Source organism: Podarcis tiliguerta (genome assembly GCF_965153285.1).
Source record: "Podarcis tiliguerta genome assembly, chromosome: 12".
Lineage (NCBI taxonomy): Eukaryota > Metazoa > Chordata > Lepidosauria > Squamata > Lacertidae > Podarcis > Podarcis tiliguerta.
Genome location: NC_139545.1, coordinates 11,284,373 through 11,301,341, shown reverse-complemented (window position 1 = coordinate 11,301,341; position 16,969 = coordinate 11,284,373). Strand labels below are relative to the sequence as shown.

Genomic DNA, 16,969 nt, shown 5'->3' with positions numbered 1-16,969 from the left:
AGTTCCCAGCAGTTGTCAGCTCCTGTGGCAGAGCAGATAAAAGAAAAGCAAATTTCATGGCACCGAGCGCATGAAAGTGCCCATTTTGCCCTTGTTTACAGGGGCTAGAGAATTCAGTCCTTTGCTGAGAGCTCTGAAGTAATGACACTCTGTGAAGCTGAAGCTGTCTGCAAGGATGAGTTAGTAAGAAACATAAGGCAGTAAGAAACATTGGCTTGACAGCACAGTGCTATGCATATGTCTACTCGAAAGTGAATCCCATAGAGCTCAATAGGCCTTATTCCCAGGTGAGTGTGTATAGGATTGCAGTCTGCATTTTTTTGTCAGCTTCCCCCACCTGCTCCACAATGGTTTCCTGATTTTTTATTTTATTTGCATTTTTAAAGTTTACATACTGGCCATTCCATTTTCTTGTTAAAGGTAAGAACCAAGAACTCTACTGTGGTGAGGATAATGAAATTAAATTAGTGCATTAAATTAAATTAGCCCCCTGCGTTCCAAAGTATAACACAAAGTCTAAGTTACTGGACTTTGTAAGTTCATACAGATCTTTGGGGTGAGCTCTCTCACACTGAAGTCAATTAAAAACATAACCAAAGGACCACCTAATCCAACATCCTGTTCTCACCGTAGCCAACTAGATGTCTACAGAAAGTTCATAAGTAGGAGCTGAGCACTGCAGCACTTCCACCTGAAATCCCCAGCAGCTAGTATGAAGCTGGTGGCCACCAATGCCTCTTGGAGCACTGAGTTGTGAAGTTTAGCTATGTGCTTGTTAAGTGTAATTGGTTGCTAAGTATAATGGAGTTCCTGCTGAGTTAATGATTGTTGTTCTCTGGTAGCTGTTGCAGTGTGAGGCTAGGACAGTCCATCTGTGTCCAAAGGTTCAAATGGTTTGGCAGTCTATGCTGGCAGTAGCTCTCAAGGTTTCAGGCTCTGCCAGTTAAGGATTGAAGGATCTGCCAACATAACTTCTCTTAGTTTCTCAGTTTCCCATTTCCCCAGCCTTAAATTCAGTTCTCCACATTTTGCAGCCATTTGCTATTTTTTTTTCTTTTAAAAAAACCCTCATAAAAATTCACCAGCATTTTAGTGCAAATGTCTCCTAATACAGTGGTACCTTGGTTTGCGAACTTAATCCGTTCCAGAAGCCCGTTCTTAAACAAAGCATTCTTAAACCAAGGCATGCTTTCCCATAGCAGCCGGGAACTCAATTTACACTCAACAGGAAGTGAAACATGTTCTGCTTCCAAGGCAAAGTTCACAAACCAAAACACCTACTTCTGGGTTTCCAGTGTTCTTAATCCAAGTTGTTCATAAACTAAGCTGTTCTGAAACACATTTTTATATGCAGTTTTGACAAAGGTGCATATTTTTTTTTGCAAGCAATTTCCTTAATATAATGCATTGCTGTATATTATTTTCACTAAGATCTTCATTTTTATGCACGTTTGCCTCTAATCTATACATTTTTTGTAAAGATGGGCTGGAGAACAGCATTGCAAAAAGTGTGCATTTCAAAGGATAGCTGTGTTTGCATATTGTTTCAGAAAGTGCCAATTTCATGGGTTCTGCTTTAAATGCACAATGAATCAAATTTCTCCTCCATCCCTTCTCCCAGTCCTACCAGGAGATGCCAAGGATTGGACGTGGAACCTTTGTCTGTTTCCTGTTTTTTTGCCTTCACTCTAACCTTGCTTCATTTACCCACTCCTCCAGCTCCTACACCTTCTATCATCCTATTTTTTGGACTGATCACCAAGAATTTGTGAGGTTGTTACTCAGGGATGACTTCCCTTAGCACTAAAAAAAAAAAGGGTCAGGGAATTCTCAGCCGCATTTAGTTACTGGTGGTGATGGGGAGTCGTAGGAACCTTCAGGCTTAAGCCATAGGAGTGTTAGAATTCTTGCTCCATGATTGCAGTCATGGGATTGTTGTCTATCACATAATGGTATATGTTTTGACTCCACAGAGCGGGAAGTGATGGAGACAGGATGTTTGTGTTACTGTGTTCCGTGAAGTGGGACTATTGTCCTTTGTTCTTTTTCCCTTTGCTGTTTGATGCTAGAGAGAGAGGGAGCCATGGTGCAGTGCTCCGTGTGTGTTTATATGTAAATAAAGTAGATTAGCCAAAATGCTGAGTTGATGAGATCTGTCATGCAAACTGCAAACACTCTGCTGATCCCTAAGTGTGCTGATGTCTGTTGGCATCGGTCACTGTGATGTTCGGGCAGAAGAAAGCTTTTGAAGCTCTCGAACGATCGTCCAGGAGGGATGGAACATGCCAGTTGGGCATGTGTCTCTGCCAGGGTCCTACTCGAGTGTAAGACGAGCTCCTGACAAGGAGATCCTTAGCAAATTTCTTTTATATTTAATACATTTATGGATCCAGTTTGCTAACCTATTGTTAAATGTCTTGCCTTTTTATTTCCAGGTGTGGGCGCACATGGAGATTAATAATCATCATGGCTAGCTAATAACAGCAACAGCAGTACAGTAATTGTATGAAGATAAAATCAGAGGCTTTTATTCAATTCCCTTTTACTGGCTCAGATAATTTTAAACCGAGTTTCCACTTCTGCATTTAGTGCTATGTTGTTATAGAATAAATTGTCAGACCTTCTGCAGATTATTGTATACTGGTGTGCTGTTTAGTGGAGCAGGGCAGTGCATCTGTTCTATTATGGCCCGATATTAAAAGAATGAGAGTTCCTCTGTTTTGGTTGGTGTTTATGCAGGAACATTTTGCACTAGTTTCATCTGAGATGGTTCTGTGTGGAAATTTCCAGTGCCGTTTCTACTGGCGGTATCTGAAGTTGCAAAGTAGACTGCTAAAACTTAAAAAAAGAAGGCACAATCTTATCCCTGAGATAGGCCCAGGGAGCTATGAGGGTGGAATAAGATGTCAACCACCATAACCCCCCAGAATGATGGTGAAGGACTAGTGATGGAGCAGCTGAAAACAGGGTACCAGATGGCTTAGGAGAGCATCACAGGAAAGGAGCACACCAGTGTCAACCCCTAACCTTCCGTGTTGCATGGATGTGCCTCGTGAGCAGCTAGAATCTACACAGGTAAGTAATTTCCCTCCCATTGACTCATAGGAACAGGGCAAAACGCAGATCACTCTGCATGCTTCCTGACCATGGAGGGTGGTCCATTAGGTTATCCCAAGGCTCAGTCCTACCAAGTGAAATGCCCAGCATTATTTTTTTTAAAGTTTCTCTCAGAAACCCCATCCACACTCTTTCCTGCCCCACCCATCCACCCATAATGCATTTCAATATGCAGAGTCCTGGATACTTTTCTGTCAGTTGCTGGCCAATAAGCTTTCTGTGCCACTTAGTCAACATCAACCTGAAAGTATTGCTGTGGCAAGGAGGTCCCACACATCTGCCTCCAGGCAGCAAAAAAGAATTTTTTAAAATATCTTGCCAGAGCCACTGCCTATTTACACTGGTTGTGCCGTTTTCAGTCCCCTGTGTTCTCATTTTCTCAGTTCAGCTCATGTATCTGACATTAACTGGTCTTCCTTTAGGATAGACCCAGGAGCTGTTCTGAGCATGCTCAGAGCTGTTTCCTTCAAGACCACACCTCCAAACAGCTCAAAGCGAGCTCTTTGTGGGCACGCACAAGAAGGGAGTGGTTGTTAGTTTGAGCAGCTTGGGTTGTTGTTTTTTAATTAAAGAAATAGTATTTGTGAACACACACACACAGAGTGTGCAACTGTGGACAGCGTGATTCACTTTCTACAACAAACATTCCTCTTTTTTTACTTTTAAAACTATTTGCATTTATTCCTTCTCAATGGGCTGGGAAATACTATAGTCAACAATGGTTGACTGTGGAAAGCTTGTTTGTGTGTTGCAGCTTGCAACAGCTTGTGTTGCTACCTGGTTTGTGGCCTGCCTGAGAAAAATAGTGCCTCTACATTTTTGCTCATATTTCAGGTTCTACAAATGCTAGAAACATACTGGGTTGTTTTTTAATAAAAAATGAAAGCTAAGAATTAGGGGATTGTGAGTGGAGAACTGTCTGCTTTTGACATCCATGGGACCCAGCAGAATGTGGGCAGACCGCAGAGTTGGACCATTTCCACCTCAATCCTAGAGCATGTCTAGTGTATATGTGTCTACTCCAGCTGAGTTCAGTGGGGCTTCCTCTCAAGTGAGTGGGTGATCTGCAATATCTAACAGACCAGACCTTTTAGCCCAGGATAGGACACAGGGACACGGGTGGCGCTGTGGGTAAAAGCCTCAGCGCCTAGGGCTTGCTGATCGAAAGGTCGGCGGTTCGAATCCCTGCGGCGTGGTGCGCTCCCGTTGTTCGGTCCCAGCGCCTGCCAACCTAGCAGTTCGAAAGCACTCCCGGGTACAAGTAGATAAATAGGGACCACTTACTAGCGGGAAGGTAAACGGCGTTTCCGTGTGCTGTGCTGGCTCGCCAGATGCGGCTTTGTCACGCTGGCCACGTGACCCGGAAGTGTCTCCGGACAGCGCTGGCCCCCAGCCTCTTGAGTGAGATGGGTGCACAACCCTAGAGTCTGTCAAGACTGGCCCGTACGGGCAGGGGTACCTTTACTTTACTTTAGGACAGAACATACAGGTAGATTGGGACCTGCTAGTAGATCTCTTGGTAATTTGTAGTCCTTGAGCCTAGAAAAACGTGTCCCAAGCTTTTGGCATAGGAAAGACTAACAATTAAACAATTTAAAATATCAATACTAAACCAGCACAATTTCCCCCCTCAGTTCTATTTCACCAATATGCATGCGCAAGAGTACTTACTGCAACAACCTAGCTTGTGGAAGTCATTTCACGAAGGGGGGGGAAAATAGTATCAGCAAATTAATTGAAAAAAGTTTTGCAAAATGAGAGAGCTCATGATTGTACAACAGGACACAACAATGAACCTTTAACCAAGTTAGGAAGATGAAGAAATCCCACAGCAATTTAACAAGCCACTGGCCATTATTCCGTTCCGTTCCTCCATTTTTCCATTGAACTTTAATCAGAGAGATTGTTACATTCTTTGGGATGCTTAGCTGAGTTGCAGAATCAGCACAAAACCCAGGACCTCACTGAGGAGATCACACACTGTTTTTGAAAGCATCTCAAGGAATGTATAGCTTGCATACTACAAAAGCAGTTCTAATTAGCCCCAAGAGGCAGTTACATAAGTAACATTGAGAACCTTGCCCAGTCACATTTACTTCCTCCTTGTGATTTTTGTGTGAGATGCCAGTGTAATGAATCCTCTTTGACAACTGGAGCTAAGAGGCCTTCTAGCTAACAGCACTCCTGAGTAAACAGCCAGTGATCTGTATTTGCAATTCTGCAAAGATCAGTTGGATTCCATTCTTAAGTGTTAACATTTCCCCAGATGGCTCCTCTGTTGAAGGTGGAAGTTATTGCATCCACTTGGGAAATATTAAATGGGGGGGGGGGGGACAACACCTTGAGACTTTAGAAATAGCCATATGATACTGTGCCTAATTGATATTTCCTTTTATTTTTAGTGAACCTGTGTGAGGTTTTCAAGCATTCCCCCAAAATCTACGTTATACATTAGCACTGGTTGATATCTGGAGGAAGGCATCCTATGAGAAAGAGTTGAAAACGTTGGATAAAAGCAGAAAAAGAGAGGACCACAACATGCTTCAATAGAAGAAAAGATATCTACACCAGCCACCACAGCGCTTTCTCACAGAGAGGAGGTTTTTGCACCTGTCCTCTGTTCAAGATGGAAGGGAGAGTGGATGTCTAATCCTGGCATCCAGTGGAATAGGGGCCTGTTCAATGTAGGAGTGGCTGATCCTGCTGGGGTCTGTGTGAGAGTGTTCATTCTTTCCAGAAACAAACTGAAAGTTCTTGAAAGTTCCAGAAGGTTCTAGTGCAAACATGAGCAGCGTAGGGAGAGCAAACAGCATTTTTATTTTCTTGAGTTTTTGTGAGGATGTTTACGGAGCTCTTTTTTCAGATGCCATGCGAGGTACTGGTGAGCAACCCCTCGACCCAAGTTATCTGTCTCTATCTATCACAGCGTCCATGTATATGATGCGCTAGAAGACAATATTTGGGGTCTTTAAATACAAGAAGAAGTAAAAGTTCTTCAAATGATCTGAAATTCCAGCTTGCCTGCTAAAACTGTCATTTTTATTATTATTTTGCACCATCTGGATGTAGTGGGGTTTTTCTGTGAGACAGATAACTACATCCATCTATGCAACTGAGAATGTCAACTCCTCGGGATATTTTGGGAGAGCAAATAAAAATAGCAAACATGCCCTTGCTTGATAATGCTTCCCCTCACCCCTGCCCCACACTTAGTAACCACTTTCAGAGTGAATCCAGAACTGCAAGGGGATAAAACAGCTCTTCATTGCCATAAGCTTGAGCGGTACCGGTCTAGTACTTGTGCTTGTGAAATGCATTTCATGCCTCATCTGTTACCTAAATGAGATGTGAAAGCAGTTCACACCTCGTTTACATTTGTGCTATTTTATAGAACAGCAAAGACACAGTTTGGTGAAAGCAATGAAATGAGGTCACCCACCCAGTTCTCTCCTCGGATTGAATCCATGCAGCCTGATCCTCTCAATTCATCAGGTAGGAAATGAATCTCGGATGCTGTGCGGAGAAAACCCCCCACTTCGTTCTTTCCTGCAGATGGCTTGCTTTTCCCTAGGAAAGTTTTCTGCATAGTCCAGTTGAAAGTTCCGCTTCTGTTGTGCTATAGCGCAAGAGTGTCCCTTCGTACGACAATGCGAAGTACAGTGGTATCTCGGGTTAAGAACTTAATTTGTTCTGGAGGTCCGTTCTTAACCTGAAACTGTTCTTAACCTGAGGTACCACTTTAGCTAATGGGGCTTCCCACTGCCACCACCGTGTGATTTCTGTTCTCATCCTGAAGCAAAGTTCTTAACCCAAGTTACTATTTCTGGGTTAGCGGAGTCTGTAACCTGAAGTGTCTGTAACTTGAAGTGTCTGTAACCCGAGGTACCACTGTATTGGTGAGGTATCACAAAACAACTAATAAAGTGGAATGATGGGCAGGTGGTCTGGTAGAAATCCACTGCTAATACACTATTGTTTTAATAATTGTCTTCAGCAGAATACACCTGCAAAAATCCTCCACCAGTCCGGAGGGGTCCTTATAGTAGATTTCTTCTTCCTCATCTAGACCATTATTGTCCACTTCACCTGGAAGCAGCTCTTTAAGGCCACCACAGTCTAGGCAGCTAGACTGCTGACTGGGAGCAGCTGCCAGGCCCACATAACACTGGCCCTAAAGAATCTATACTGGCTCCTAGTACATTTCCAAGCACAATTCAAAGTGTTGGTGTGGACCTTTAAAGTCCTGAATGGCCTTGGCCCTGTATACCTGAAGGAGTGTCTCTACTTGCATCATCCACCCCAGACACTGAGGCCCAGCTCCGAGGGCCTTCTGGCAGTTCCCTCACTGTGAGAAGTGAAGCTACAAGGAACCAGGCAGAAGGCCTTTTGGGTAGTGGCCCCTGCCCTGTGGAACGCTTTCCAGGCCATGTGGCCAGCTTCTGGTGCAACAGAACACCAGAATGGAAGCTAGAGTGCACAGAAATGCTGTTTACCTTCCCACCACAGTGGAACCCATTTATCTACTCACACTGGTGTGCTTTCGAACTGCTAGGTTGGCAGAAGCTGGGACAGAGCAACGGGAGCTCACCCCATTGCATGGATTTGAACTGCCGACTTTCTAATTGGCAAGATCAAGAGGCTCAGTGGTTTAGATAACAACGCCACCTGCTTCCTACTGTAAAACCACAGGAGCCAATGCCTTCGGTTCCTGAATAAAATATTTGAGGGGGCCGGGCCCTGCCCCCAAGTTGATGTGTATTGCTATTCAAATGGTGTGAGTGCACCACTTCATGTGATCGATTATGCTGGGTGGGGCTTACCTGGGTCCCCTCAGTGTTTTATTCAAGTTGGCACCCCGGTGTAAGACTTTGGGGGCTATAACTGTCATACTTTTAACCTAATTTGGGTCCAAGAAAGATCTCAGAATGACTGAGTGAGGGATTCTGCAGCTTCAGATGTGGCTGAACCCTAATTCTCATCAGCCCCAAGCATCATGATCAGTGGTAAGCGACATCTGGTCTTCCACTGTTCCCCCCATCCCCGTCTCATTGGAAGCACATTCTAATTTCTAACAAAAATGAACAGATATAAAAACGAAAGCCCATGCACTACAAAAACACTAATATTTAAGAAGCACATTGGTGCCACTGCTAAGTCTCAGAGCAATGAAATGCTAAATATGCTTTTGTCCAAAGCCTCAGTTCACTGAGAAGTGAACTAGTATATATTTTCATTAAACTCATCTGTGAAGGCTCATGCACAGCTCCTGGACAGGCAGGTTTATATACTGGTCTTCTGAGCCACTGGATTTCAATAGCTGCTGCACAGTCACTGAGGCAACACCAGCCAACATAGAGGTCTATGCCCAAACCATGCATTCCACATATAAGTATGTGCATCTTTGGCATCAGGCGTCCTGAACCAGGGACACTGGCTGGAGGGCTCAGACATTCTACTCCCTGAACCACCATAACAACTGATGGGGAGAGGAAAACCGGAGCCTGATCTCTCCAGCACTGCAGTACCACCCTTACAGCTACTAGCTCAGCAGGGATCAGGTGACACCATGAGTCAGAAGGGTCCCAGAGGACCTCATCAAGCTATTGACTTTGGACTAGCTCCACGGATTGAGTTGCTTCTGCACTGCCAACTTGAGTGCTAGCCCAAACATCTGCTTGTCTCCAGGCAAGCAGCCCTGGCAGTCCGCGAGTTTCAGTACCTCCAGTATGATAACATAATGACTTTTGCATAATGAAACACATGGGTAATTTAAACTAATGGGAGAAGGCAGACATATCACTTCTCAGTCTTTCCAATCCAGCTCGGGTTTGTGCATGTACAAAATCAGGCTTATGGGGTGAGGAATTTTGCCTGTGATTTCTCTTAGCTTGACTGAGAAGCTGCCGTTCTCCACCCTCCCTGTTTGACCAGGGCTGGTGATTTCATTACGGGAACATGCTTCCATACGACTAAACTATTAAACTGCAATTAAAGTGAAAGCCAGGCCTGAATCTGGAAATTGGCAATGTTTTTGCCTAATTACTGAAAGTATGCAGAACCTCTACTTACTTTGGTTTAATTAATGACAAACAAATCATTGTGTGAACTAAGCAGATACATCAAGGAAGGTAATGGTTCAGTTTCACAAACTGGGCCAAAGTATTTAATTTATGGACGAGCAAAGTTCTTTTATTAGGGGAGTGATATTTGCTTATTTCCGAAATGAATTGATTTCAAATATGCTATCCTAATACGTATACCACATTCTCCTCTGCTTTCCAAATCATCGTTCTCTAGCCAGAACATGGAAAAAAACTTCTTTGCCAAAAGCGCATAACCTAAAGACATTGCCCTCCTTGTCTGTGTGTTTATTCTGGCTCTGGTGGGTCTATATAAAGCAATTAACTGGTCTGCACTCCACAATCCCAGATGTTTATGCAGTTTGGATGACATTCTTGGTGTGCCAGCACATAAACAAAGAACCAAACAAAATCAAACAGCGCAGGCTTATGCCATCTTGGAGAATATATGTTGCCGGCCAAATGGAAAAGGACAAAATCTGTCAAGAGAGAAGTGTTGTTTCCAAGTTTGATAAAGAGTATTGCAAACATAAGTGGCTAAGAATAAACACTGAAAGCCATAAAATGAACGTTGGCACCTTCAGAACCCTTTCCTTTTAATCATTGGGCTTTCTCACTTAACTGCTGGATGAAACGCTGAACCGTTTTGGCAGATAGTTGATCTGTGATCTGCAGGTGACATCTAGGGTGCTCCAAGACATGCTGCTGGCCTCAGGCAAAAGCCAAAATGGCGCCCCCTTAAATGTGCAGGTGAAACTACCTAGATTGGTACTTGAAACAGGACATTTTATTCTAGAAGCAAGGTAGGCTGAGTTCCTACAGTCCACATACAATCTGGAGCTTTTGCCCAGATTGGAGCTTTTGCACTCCTTGAGAAATTGGTTTCATTCTGAAGATAAAACCTCATTGCAGATGGATTCTGCGTTATCCTGTAGAGTGAAAACAGATGAAGGCAGTCCCAGCAAAGGGTGGGGGGTCTGTGCCCAATGACATTGTGGGTGGGCACCAAAATTGGAACGACCACTTCCTCCTTCATTCACCAGAGGTATGTGCAGGGAAGAAAACGACATGGATAATCTAGTTGAGGTGGGAGGTGGGAGGAACAGAGTAAAATAGCTAGAAAAAAATAGGCTGTGAATTTGACTGCATGTGATTACTCCTTAAGAAAACTTCTTGTGATTCAAGGACCCGCCACCTGCTTGGGGATAAGAAAGACACATGGACACAGTATATTAGGTTAATGGGCTAAAAAAGGCCACAACTTTATTGATTACAGCATGTGAGAGGTATTGGCTTAGGCATTGGATAAAACAACAGAGCGTGACCCCATCCCCTCAGGGAGGGGTGAGTCTAACAAGGGTTAACCACCAGTGGGAGGAGCTTGTTGATGCAAATACAACTGAAAGCTCCCCCTGATGTCACCGGGGGTCGTGCCATGGCCCTAGCCACCAGCAAGGGTGTCGGACAGGATCCACGACCACCAGATTCCTTTACCGGAATACCCATAAAGTGGAGGGGTAGGCGATGGCCACACCCTGCCCTCCAATACACAAATATATTCCAATGCCTAACCACCAATACCTAAAAGTTGTGACGATTTGCTACGGGGTAGGCGAAAAACCAAGTGGCCGGTGCCAATTTGCCAGTTGGATAAAAATTCCTACCAGGCCCCTTGGACAACCAAGGCGACCAACCACAGGTCCATAGCAATGTCAAGAACCAAGCAGTGAACTAAAGGGAGGGTGGGTGGGTGATCCGACGAAAACCAGCAGCGGAATGAAAGGGAAGTGCTGCTGTGGCCACGTTTGAGCGGCAAAACCCCGCCCCAAGCCTCCACCTGGTTGGTTGGCTACCTGGGGGCGTTGCGCAGCAGCCAGGCCAGCTGAAACGCCCCCTGCCAATGCGGGAAACGGCTCCTGCTCACAACTCCTCCCCTCTGCAAGGAGGAGAGGCTTTCTCATGGATAAATGGGTAGATACCAAACCTACCTCCAAGCTCACCAATACACGTATGGGAGCAGAATTATTTCTCTTTTTATCCACAGAGTATTGTACTTATAGGAAAATGGGAACAAAATTGTTGCTATTGTCTTTATCAATGTGGAAAAGTAAAGAAAAGAAAAACTCTGGAAATGCCAATGTACGCTGTGTGACTGCACTGGAGGTAATTTCAGCGAACCTTGAAGTATAAAAAAGGAGTAGGTGTGAAGTTTCTAATTTTAAAATGAGTCATTCATCTATTCTTGAAACTGAATTGCGTTGAGAATCTAGTGCACTCTATGAATGGCAAAGGGTCAATGCTTAGTTCACCTCTTTTGATATTCATGGAACCAACGCTCCAACTGAGTCCCACAGTTCACCTGTTTGCGCTTCATGCAGACTGATTACGGCAAATGATTCAGAACATCATCCAAGATGACCCGTGACTGTCTGCGATGAGTGAACTGAATTAACTGCTCGCTTCCACTACATGCAACCTGCTTGTGAAAAGAAGCTGGTAGTACATGGATGTCTTTGGATGGGATTTGTGGCTGGAATGTAGAAACTGAGGGGTATAACCTATTTGAAAGGAATAGACCAAACAGGAAGGGAGTGAAAAGGATGTGTGCACTTGTGAGGAGATCCAGAATGAGAGTATATGGGTAAAAATTGTGCGAGAGGGAAACAATAGTGACTTTACTGCGGATGTCTGCTATAGACCTCCAAGCCAGAACGAAGACTTGGATGAAGCCTTCCTAGATCAGATTACCAAACATTCAAAAAGGAGAGATAGAGTAGTCATGGGAGACTTCAACTACTCCAATATCTGCTGGATTTCAAACTCTGCCAATAATGATCCCGTGGTCAAAAATACTTAGAGAAGGAAGTCCAAGATGGATCGGAGTTACTTAAAGGTAAAATATTGAAGGCACCAATGCAGACAGTTACAACAAGAAAGAAAAGTGGGAGACATGTAAAGAAACCGGCGTGGCTGCATAAGGAGCTTATAGATGAGTTGAGACTGAAGAAAGGTAAGTATGGAAAAAAGGGGAAATGATGAAGGAAGAGTATAAACGAGCAGCCAAGACTTGTAAGGAGAAGGTCTGGTAGGCCAGAGCTCAGAATGAATATAGGCATGCAAGATAGGTCAAAAATAATAGAAAGGATCTATTGGGTTATGTCTGAAGCTAGAGGAAGAATAAGCAAGTAGTAGGTCCTCTGCATGGAGAAGACCGAGAAATGTTACTGGGTGACAGAAAGAAGGCAGAACTGCTCAACATCTACTTTGCCTCTTGTCTTCACCAAAAGGAAAGCAGTGCCCAGGCTGGTGATAACAGAATAAACGATGCAAGGAGGGAGCTGTAGCCCAAGATAGGAAAAGAAGTTGTAAGATGTAGCTACTTTAAACAAATTCAGATCTTCAGGGCCTGGTGAGCTGAACCCAAGGGTACTAAAGGAGCTTGCAGATGTAATCTCAGGGCCTCTGTCTGTGAGAACTTAGAAAAGGATTGCGACTAAACATCAGGAAATAACTTTATGACAATGTGAGCTGTTTGATAGTGGAATAGACTCCCTCAGAAGGTGGTAGACGCTCCTTCCTTGGAAGTTTTTAAGCAGAGGTTGGATAGCCATCTGTCATGGATGCTTTAGTTGAGATTCCTACATTGTAGGGGTTGGACTAGTTGATCCTCAGGGTCCCTTCCAACTCTATGATTCTATGATTTAACCAGGAACTCACTAGCAAATTCTGTTCCCCATCTGCGCAATTAGAGTATAAATTGCTCTTATTATATGCCTGTATTGTTTTATAATTTTACAAAATAAATGTTCTTCTGAGAACTCAAATTCCCTTCCTTCAGTCCATCTTTTGTCTACTTTTTTTCCAGGTAGATGGTAACACACTAAAACATGCTTTCAATAGCCCATTAAAAGCAATAAAATCTAACAAATGCTGTAACTCTCCCTAGCTGTCCCCTGGATGGGGAGATTAACACACCTGCATATCAATCTTCTCCACAGAAATAAATCCTATTGATTTCTTTTCGGGTTAATTTCTACCGAAGGGTGTTTAGGAATGCAGCCTCCAAGCAACAATAAAACACTTAATAAAACGAGGTGACAAGAAACAACATCACTGAGTTAAAGGCGTGAGGTGGACAAATTGTTCAGATTGGTAAAAACAAAGGGGCATTGTGAACAGCTCCAAAAAGATCTATCCTAATTAGTGAATGGGCAATTAAATGGTGAATGTGGAAGCAAGTTGCTTGCTTCAGTGGAAGCAAGTGTAAAGTGAGGCGTATTGGGGCATTCCTACCACAACTTCATGGATAGGGTCTGAGCTGGCAATGACTGACCAGGAAAGGGATCTCAAGTTCATCTCCAGAAGTTTGGAGATCTCAACAACTGTCCCATCTCTCCTTGTTGTTGTTTAGTCGTTTAGTCGTGTCCGACTCTTCGTGACCCCATGGACCAGAGCACACCAGGCACTCCTGTCTTCCACTGCCTCCTGCAATTTGGTCAAACTCATGTTGGTAGCTTCAAGAACACTGTCCAACCATCTCGTCCTCTGTCGTCCCCTTCTCCTTGTGCCCTCCATCTTTCCCAACATCAGGGTCTTTTCCAGGGAGTCTTCTCTTCTCACGAGGTGGCCAAAGTATTGGAGCCTCAGCTTCACGATTTGTCCTTCCAGTGAGCACTCAGGGCTGATTTCTTTCAGAATGGATAGGTTTGATCTTCTTGCAGTCCATGGGACTCTCAAGAGTCTCCTCCAGCACCATAATTCAAAAGCATCAATTCTTCGGCAATCAGCCTTCTTTATGGTCCAGCTCTCACTTCCATACATCACTGCTGGGAAAACCATGGCTTTAACTATACGGACCTTTGTTGGCAAGGTGATGTCTCTGCTTCCCCCCCCTTTTTTCTCTCCCCCCCCCCACTCACCTTGAATTATTTTCAGGGGCAGACTTTCAAATTTCAGGGGCGCCTTGTGCGAGGTCAAAATTTGGCACCGCATTCCTCTCACTTTCCGCTCTGCTCAATCCACGACATCATAGCCATGCCGGCCTGCGGCGCCCCTCTAGGCTTGGTGCCCAGTGTGGCAGAACTGGCCGCTCTGCCCTGAACCCACCTCTGTTTTTTGAGCCACATTATGAGTTAGTGAGGAGCATCTCTTAGCGAGGATGGAGACGTGCAGAATCTGCAACACGCTTCATCATCAGTTGGATTTCTTCTTGTATGTGCCAACCCGTTGCAGGATAATGCTTTAATTCTGGGATGAGACAAATACGGAGGTAGCGTTCATTCGGGGACGTGCGAGACAGACAGATATTTATAGCCCGTTAATGAGAGCTAATGAAAGCAAGGGTTAGAACAGTTTCTGACAGAAGTGTTTTGTGTGTTCCTGAGAAAGCCGTCAGAGACAGAGATGGAAGCAGTAGGCAAACAACTGAACCATGTAACCAAAAGGAGTGAGGTATCAAGAAAGACCAGCTGGCCACTTCCAGATGCTATTTCTCTGTCCCTGGCAAAATAATCAGCCTGTAATGGACTGAACAGGATCCGGCGAGAAGTTTGGCAGGCAGGCTGGCAGAAGTAGCAAGGCTTCTTCTAGATCCATCAGCAGTCTTTGCTTTTAAATAACCTTTTCCCTCTTCTGAGATTTAAACCATCTGCTCCCTGCCTGCACTGCTTTAAGTGTCTTCATTTTTAGGGACATAGAGTCATGCTTTTAGGTCTCTGGTTTCTTGGCCCTTCCACCTCAGCAACCCTAATAATGTCCCTGCCTAGTGAAGCGGCTAAAAAGAGGATATACTGCTGTGACCCCCGCTGCTCCCTGAAGTGAAATATTGAAGCTTTCATTTTTGTTAGTGAGAAAATCCCTTCTGGACACAAACCCTTCTCCCTGACATGGCAGTTTGCACCTTGGCTGTAATTGAATGTTTCTCGATGGGCCACTGTGAGATCCAAGGCAGTCTTTGTACTAGGAAAGTGGAAGGAAAGGATGCTGATCCATCGTAATGGCTAAGAGACTGAGCTACGGATAAAGATGTTCCTGTGGCAATTTCCCCCTCTACAGTGAACTCAGTGTATTGGTCTTAGGTAAGCCTGTCTCCCTCTCTCCCTCCCTAATCCCTCCCCTCTCTCAGTCTCAGATTTCCATCTGCAATAGGAGGGCAATAATGCCCACTTGCCCTCCAGACGTTGTTGGACTACAAGTCCCATCACCGTGACCATTGGCCATGCTGGCTGAGGCTGATGGGAATTCTGGTCCACTCCATGTGATTAGCAGGTTTTTGGCTACCCCAGGTATAACTGAAGTTCTTGAAAGTAGAATCATCGAATCGTAGAGTTGGGAAGGACCCCAAGAGTCATCTAGTCCAAATCCCCTCCATGCAGGAATCTCAACGGAAGCACCCATGAGATGACCATCCAACCTTTGCTTAAAAACCTCCAAGGAAGGAGAGTCCACAACCTCCCAAGGAAGACCATTCCCCTGTTGATCAGCTCTTACTGTTGGAAAGTTCTTCCTGATGTTTAGTTGGAATCTCCTTTGTTGTAACTTGAAGCCCTTGCTTTGAGTCGTACTGTCCAGAGCAGGAGAAAACCAGCTTGCTCCATTGTCTATGTGTCAGGCCTTCAGATATTTGAAGCTGACTACCATCTCCTCTCAGTTTCCTTTTTTCCAGGCTAAGCATACCCAGCTCCTTCAACTGTTCCTCATAAGGCTTGGTTTCCAGACCCGTTATCTTCTTGGTTGCCCTCCTCTGCACATGTTCCAGCTTGTCAATGTCTCAAATTATGGTGCCCAGAATTGGACACAGCATTCCAGGTGTGGTCTGACCAAAGTAGAATAGAGTGTACTATTATTTCCCTTGACCTGGACACTAGACTTCTATTGATGCAGCCTAAAATAGCATTAGCTTTTTTTGCTGCTGGATCACACTGTGGACTCCTGTTAAGCTTGTGGTCCACCAAGCCCCCTAGATCCTTTTCACATGTACTGCTAGTAAGCCAGATTTCCCCCTATGAATGTTCAGTACAGTGGTACCTTGGTTCTCAAACTTAATCCGTTCTGGAAGTCTGTTCCAAAACCAAAGCGTTCCCAAACCAAGGTGTGCTTTCCCATACAAAGTAATGCAAAATGGATTAATCTGTTCCAGACATTTAAAAACAACCCCTAAGACAGCAATTTAACATGAATTTTACTATCTAACAAGATCATTGATCCATAAAATGAAAGCAATAAACAATGTACTGCAGTCACACAATCAATTAGTAGCTGAACTGGGTTCCACACAGTCACAAAAACAAAACAAAAAGAACTGCAAAAACAAAACTGCAAAATAAATAGCAAAAACAGACAGATCTCAGCGTAACACTCAAAACGGAAGTGCGGCACTTAAAACGGAAGTGTAACGCTCAAAACAGAGCACGTTCGGCTTCCGAAAAAGTTCACCATCTGGAACACTTACTTCCGGGTTTGCGGTGTTTGGGTTTCAAGTTGAGTACCAAGGCTTTTGAGAACCAAGGTTCCAATGTATTGGTATTACCCTAGAGGCAATGTTACTTTTGATTCCATTCCAAAGACAGGGTGTTCTGAGTTGCTTAAAGGAAGCATGTGTAACTTCATTATTTTTCTATGTGATAACTAGGAACCTAGGAAGTTGCCTCATATTGCATCAGACCATTGGCCCAGCTATCTCACCATTGTCTAAACTGACTGGCAGTGGCTCTCCAGGGCTTCAGGCAGGCGATATTCCCAGCCCTGCCTGGAGATGCTAGGGATTGAGGCTG

General features: G+C 44.4%; 1 long non-coding RNA gene across 1 annotated transcript; it reads left to right on the top strand.

Annotated features, from left to right (window-relative positions):
- The first annotated feature begins 2,671 nt into the window (after positions 1–2,671).
- Positions 2,672–6,286, top strand: LOC310660552. Its single transcript, XR_014503506.1, has 2 exons — positions 2,672–3,075; positions 5,520–6,286. It is a non-coding gene; the product is annotated as an uncharacterized lncRNA (long non-coding RNA).
- Positions 6,287–16,969: the final 10,683 nt, after the last annotated feature.